Source organism: Artemia franciscana, chromosome 13 (assembly GCF_032884065.1).
Source record: "Artemia franciscana chromosome 13, ASM3288406v1, whole genome shotgun sequence".
Lineage (NCBI taxonomy): Eukaryota > Metazoa > Arthropoda > Branchiopoda > Anostraca > Artemiidae > Artemia > Artemia franciscana.
In genome coordinates, this window is record NC_088875.1 from 12,950,375 (window position 1) to 12,957,421 (window position 7,047).

At 32.5% G+C, this 7,047-nt stretch overlaps 1 protein-coding gene across 1 annotated transcript in view; it reads right to left on the minus strand.

Moving 5' to 3' along the window:
* LOC136034542 (E3 ubiquitin-protein ligase MARCHF6-like) overlaps window positions 1-6,017 on the minus strand; it is a 289,901-nt gene extending 283,884 nt beyond the window's left edge. The window contains exon 1 of the mRNA XM_065715771.1: window positions 6,011-6,017. The gene's annotated coding sequence lies outside the window, so the exon portion shown is untranslated. The remainder of the gene's footprint in view (window positions 1-6,010) is intronic.
* Between the last annotated feature and the right edge of the window lie 1,030 nt (window positions 6,018-7,047).

Here is a 7,047-nt window from a genome sequence, read left to right on the forward strand (position 1 = left end):
TAGACCTATAGATCCTCTTACCGCCGCTATTGTAAGACAAATTAAGTTTAAAATTCGCTTGATCCGAACCATGGTTTTGACGTGTTATAAAGTGTAATTTATATTTTCTGTGTAGAATTTTGCTTTGTTCTTTATTATATTTGTTTTTACTTTTCTTCTTTACATATCATTACTCCGTTTTAGTGTTATTTAAAACAGGAAATAAAATTCATTCATTTATTTTTGTCGGCTTTGCCACATTAGAATATGAAAATGAATCTGCTAATCAAGTTTGTTAAATTTGACAGTACTGTGTGTCCATAAAAACTTAATCATTAGCAGTTGGCTGATTCCCCAAGATAGCTACGCCTTCAAACAAAAGCCAGACGTCCTTAGGCTATTTGGTGCCATATGTTTTTAGTTTGTTTTTTGCTTATTTTTCACACATGTTTCTTTTCTTTTTTAATTTAACTACTACCAAACACTCTTAAGCTATTTGGTGCCATGTGTTTTTAGCTTGTTTTTTGCTTAATTTTCACACATGTTCTTAGCCTTTTTTTGCTTTTTTTTACACACATTTCTTTTTTTTATTATTTGGCTCCAACTACTACCAAAAACTGCATTACTCTGTTTGGAGATGTCCTTTATATAAAATTGAATATCTGATTGGTCCCAATTTTCTATGATGTGGTTGTAAATGTTTTCAGTTAACCAACCTACGCAATGAAAGTAAGTTTTTTCCACTCAAAGTAAGGAGCAAAATTAAAACTTAAATCGAACAAAAATTATAACCTGTACGACGGGGTTACCCCCTTTTCAACACCTCGCTCTTCACGCTAAAGCTTTTTGGTACATTTAAAAAAGCTTCTTATTGTTCTAATTAAACGTCCCGTGTTTTTCAGGAGTCGTTATTACAGAATTGGGACAATATTCAAAATTTAGCGTAATGAGCGAGTTGTTGAGTATGGGGAAACCCTTTCATATACTTAATAATTTCAGTTCATTTTAAGTTTTAAAAAACAAATACACGCGCATTCGTGATATTTCTTCCGACAAAAAATACAAATTCCGCATTTTTACAGATACGAGCTTGAAATATCTATATATGGGTTCTCTGATATGCTTAATCTGATGGTTTGACTTTTAGGGGTTGTTTTCCCCTTTTTTTCAAAAGTTGGGCAAATTTTCTCAGGCTCATAGGCTTTGATGGGTAACACTAAAACTTATGAATCTTATATATTTGGTATCAGCTTAACAAGCTAATTCTTTTGATATATCTACTTATGTCAAAATTCCGGTTTTTCTGAGTTTCAGTTACTATTGAGCCGCGTTGGTCTTTACTTGCAGTTCCTTACCAAGAATTTTTTGATAAAGAAGGTGTCAAAGAATAAGATCGATGGTTAAAATGACGTATAAAGGACTGCACAAAAAGGAGCTGTGGTATCTAGATTTGGGATATAAATCTTTAAATAGAAAATGTTATCAAGATATTCGAAGTGAAGATTCCAATTCTACAGACCTTTATTATACTTAAGAATTTTTAAACTAAGAAGAACGTAGAGAATAGTCAGAGAAAGCAGAGAAAAGTATGATAAGCTTTCTGTCCAAAGTTGAAAGAAGGCAGCAACGGTAAAGTCAGGTTTTCTAATTTTTCATTTATATTTTGTTGTTTTATTTTCAGTTTTGTCTTCTTGGGAATAAGTAAGAAGCAAGGGATAATTCAAACATTTTATTGACTTCAAAATTTTGAAAGTAAAAAAAAAATTAACAAAGTGGATATATACAATATACCACAAAATATTTTTTTTGTTATTTATTTTTCTTTACGTACAAAACCAAAACACAACTTCTACAAATTGCTGCCGCGCTAAGAAAAACTAATACAAATATATATATACTGGTTACATTACACAAACCGCAATTCTCCTTATTATGCTTAATTACATTTTTTAGTATCATATTTTTAACACAAACGAGCAAAAATTGAATTTAATTTTCTATTTTTACATTGCTTCTTGTTCAATCCATTAACAGAATAGTCAGAGAAACCACAGAGAAGTATGATAAGCTTGCTGTTTAAAGTTGAAAGAAGGCAGCAACAGTGAATTCAGGTTTTCTATTTTTGTATTTTTTTCATTTCCATTTTTTCGTTTTAATTTCAGTTTTGTCATCTTGGGAATGAGCAAGAAACAAGGGATAATTCAAACAATTTATCGACTTCAAAATTTTGGAAGTAAAAAAAAAAAAAAAAAAAAAAAAAAAAAAAAAGTGGATATATACAATATAATACGATTTTTTTTTCTTTACACACAAAACCAAAACACAACTTCTACAAATTGCTGCCGCGCTAAGAAAAACTAATACAAATATATATATACTGGATATATTACACAAACCGCAATTCTCCTTATGCTCAATTACAGTTTTTAGTATCGCAAATTTTAACACAAACGAGCAAAAAGTGAATTGATTTTTCTATTTTTTTCATTCCTTCTTATTCATTCCATTGACTGAGTTGTCAGAGAAAGCAGGAAAAGTATGATAAACTTTCTATCTAAAGTTAAAAGCAAGCAATAACAGCAAAGTCAGGTTTCTAATTAATAGTTAGGTTTCAAAGTAATTTTTTACATTTTACTTTCAGTTTTAGTTTCATATTTTCAATTTGGTTTTATACGGAATGAACAAGAAACTATGGATAATTGAAATACTTTATTAACCTTAAAATTTTGAAAGTGTAAACAATAAATAAAATGTGCAAACTGGCCATAAGCAACATAACTCACAAAAAAAAACTTTTTCGTTTGCTGAACACGGTGTCCGTTATGCAGGTACCGATCTCTTGACTCAATGCTTTCAGTCGGGGGTGCAATGCGTGGTTGGAGTCAAATCATTCAAAACTTCCCACTATTTCCTCCAGATGTCTCCAGGTACCCATTTCAAGTTGATTTGGCTCAGGCTGAGCTTAAGAGTCACACCATTGGCCCCCGTTCCCAACCAATTAACCAGTGGCACTAGGACTCGAAATCCTGACCTCATAATCTCAAGTCTGGAGCTTAAACCACTTGGCTAGGACAACATAGCACAAAGTACAAATATAAATCATTGTTAAACTACGCAAACCGAAATAATCTTTGGAACCATTTGTTATGTTTCTTTAATAACATCTTATGTTAAAGTTTCTAATTTTTGCTCAGTGGATGTGCAAGAGGAAAGGTTAACGAATCCATTAACGGATGCTGATAAACCATAGCTCTGTGTCCGTATTTTTTTTTATTTTTTTTTAGCTTTTCTTTGTCCTGTGCTAAAACTTATAGAAACGTTATTATTTTTATCGCTGAGTTATGATTAATATTTTTGCATAACTTTGTAAAATGTTCATTTAAAAAAATTATTTAGTTCTTTTCGTTTGGTAAAACATTTTTTCTATTTTTTAAACTAACTTTTTCTAATCGCTCTTCTGAAAAATTAAATTATACGTTAAAACTGAAAATGAATAATGTTACAAAGCAGTTGAAATACAAATGATATACTGATTAAATTTTTTTGCTCTTTTCTTTTTTTTTTAATGAATCTCCGTGCTCACAATATTCCTAGGAAGCTAAATCAATACCGGGCTAAAGTTTATGTTGCTGAATAAATGTTGATCAAGGGTTTCAAAGGTTATAATTTAACAAAAAAGGGTTATAATTTAGCAAAGTTTTGTTTTCTAACCAAAATACTACTTATTTTTTTTAAAGATTCTTTGTGAAGTTTTCCAACAAACATTTAAAAAAAAATGCTTGGAAAATTACCTGTCCAAGAATGTGATGATGTTTTAGACGTAATGATTTTTAAAAATTTTGTAACTCTTTAAAATCTTATTGGCTCAATTTTAAAGAAATTTGTCCAGTGTGACATCATATGCTTGCAGAATTTCTTGGAAATCTTGAATCATTAATGAAAATGAACCGTAACAATATGAACCTTTTGGGTTTATTTTCATAATATTCTTTTCTTCCAAAAATTTCTGGATGTAACTATTACCCTATTTCTACAAGCCTGAGACCTCATTAGTCCTTTTCTTCATCTGTAGATTCGCCTTTTTGAGAAGATACAAATATATTGCCCCCCCCAACCCTACTTTTAGTGTGCCCAGACAGGTATAAGACCTGGCCAGGTACAGCCACAAGGATCAGCCACGACCTCCAATTGAGAACCTGTTGATTGTCCCACCACCGGAGCTCGACCATGAAGAATCCAACTCACCCATGGATTTTGAGGAACCATGTTGCAACTATTGCAAACTAGGTATGCCTCCCAAATTTGCTTCTTTTGTTGTATTCTGCTTCGAGCTTTTCCATCATGTGGTCTATTTTGACGATTTTGTTTCAGTATTTGTTAGTGTCATAGTCTGTAATTTTTCCCTAATTAGCCTGCTCAGTATTTGTTCATTGCTTTCAGTATATTTTTTATAGATGTCTCTAGTGAATCTTAATTAATTATATTTTAATTAAGTTTTTATGATGAGATGATTGCAATAAAAAAGGTTAGTCTCTCCTTTATGCTCATGACAACTATGCTACCTTTGTCTTAAGCAAGGTGGTGGAGTTACCGCCATCATTGTTTGGCGAGTTGTTGTAACTTACTCTAAAAAGCTTTATTATTGCCTCGAGAGTGTGTGTCACTTAGGGAACAATATTATTTTGTTTATATAATATTTCTCGGAAAGAGCGGGGGTTAAAACTTTGAAAAAACAAAAGTGGGGAGTTACCTGGCAAATACGAGAAATGCGACAAATTTTGTGTTCCAAAATTTAATTTAAACTTAATTAAAAAACCCTATAATCCATTTGTGAAATGACGTAAATTATTATGGAGTTGGATTTTTCTTTGGCAAACTGATTTTTTGTTGGGGATTGGGGAAAATCTTTTCATGTTTTCAAATATCGGATCCATTTCTGTTTTGACAAAATATCGGTTTGACTTAGACAAGCTAGCCAGAATTGGCCAGTATGAGAAATTGCATGGAATCTAGAAATATATAGAGTTTCACTTTCTATTAGACATACCATCCGGAGTTTGCCCGTATTTGCCGTATTTCCAAACGGAAGGGTTTAAACTTTGAAAAACAAAAATGGGGAGCAGTCTGGAAAATACGACAAATTATATGTTCCAAAATTTAATTTAAACTTAAATAAAAAACTTTATAATCCAGATTTGTGGTGTAACCTGAATTGTGATGGAGTTGGATTTTGCTTTGGCAAACTGATTTTATGTTATCGAATGGGAAATCTTTTAATATTGCCAAATATCCGGTTCATTTCTGTTTTGAAAAAATATCGCGTTCACTTAGACAAGCTAGCCAGAATCGGCCGGAATAAGAAACTAAATGGAATCTAAAAAGGCTTAAAAGAATTTTACGTTCAATTAGACTTGCAAACCGGAATTTGTGTTGTGGTGTGACTTGGTCGCTTTTACTTGACAAAATTTAACATTTTTTAAAATTCAACTGAGATCTAAGACATTTTCATTAAAGGTAGAAATATATGTCAGTAAAGTTCAGCCCAGTGAAAGGTCATAATTGACACCTGTAATCTTTTCTTTGATCATGAATGTAATGATAGCTGCAACCTAGTTAAAAGGGAAACTCAGCCCATAGTCACCAAAAGTTTAAAGTGCTTAAAAAACTGTCCTTTGAGAAAAATGGCCATTTGTTGCTAACTCGTAAATGGAAAATAATTGTTTCGATGCGATTAGAAATAAGTAGTTGCATTGATCAACTTGGTTGAAGTGAATAAAGACCTGAGAGCCAAGCCATGGCAATTGGTTTAATCTCAAAAACGATTTAAAGATTTATGTCCCCTGGACTTGTTGGCAAAACAGGAGACTGAAATATTTTTAAATACTGTTAGTTTTGCCTATAGGGAAATCTTAATAGTAAAATGTTTTTGGGGAAACAAATGTATAGGAATTTTGAAAAAGACTCTGGAACCCTTTGATAATAATATCGGATCGGAGTGAAAAATGGGCCTTGGAATCACTATGGTCAAGACCCTCACAGGAGAATTACAACCCCCTCCCCCACCTTGAATAACATAAAAAATTATTTTTGCCTGGAAAGCATTGACCGTTCCTTTTATCTTGTCGCAGAATGTTAAGGAAGGGATAACTTGAGAGTAATTCACCATTTGTCTAAGTAACACAAGAAATTGTGCCACTAAACAGATTGAGCAACATCAATACGTCCGCTGTCTAAAACCAGGGCCGTAACTTATATGGAGCAGGGTGAGCAACTGCCCCCTCTAGACCCAAGTTCGCCCTCCGCAGACCTCAATCCCCCCCAGCTAAAATTAAGTTTCTTCAGAAAATCGTGTCAAAATGAAGATAAGCCTGCGATTCAAGTATCCAAAGAAACAAGTCAGTTTTTTTAGTATATCTTTGCCTGTATGGTAATAAAAGACTGATTTTTCAGTTTTCACTGCCATTTTTACTTGGCTTGGCAAAATTGGCTCCGACTTTCCCCCCCCCCCCCACTAGGATTTTTACGAAATAAAAAAAAAATTACAAACGAAAAGTGCGGAGTTGATACCTGAAACGAACAAAAAATTACTGCTTCGCAGTTTGTGCAGCATATATCTGGAAAACTGTTTCATAAAAATTGACTTGTTATATTTCCCTCCATTTGTAAAATTCTGAAAAATTACTGAAAACTAAGCTTGGTTTGGTTTTTTTGAGAATTTAAATTGTGTAATAACATTTTTTCTTTTCATTGCCGGCGAAAAATTTTAAACAACCCTATAAATTTGTCTTTTATTTTCTACGCACTACTTTGAATTTCTCTGTTCCTGCTCCTATTCTGTTGCGTCGGTTTCGTATTGTCAGTACCGCGCTACATCAGGAGCCAGAGGGAAACATCAGGAGGCGTTTTATTTGAAGCATTTGAAATTTCATTTCATCGCAAGTCTAGTCAGCTAGACGGGAACAATCGTTATCTATAAATAGTATCAAATGAGTATCAATAAATGAATTTGGCTGTTTTATTTCAGCTTTTAAATATTAATATTAATAAAGAAATATGTTTTCTGCCGCC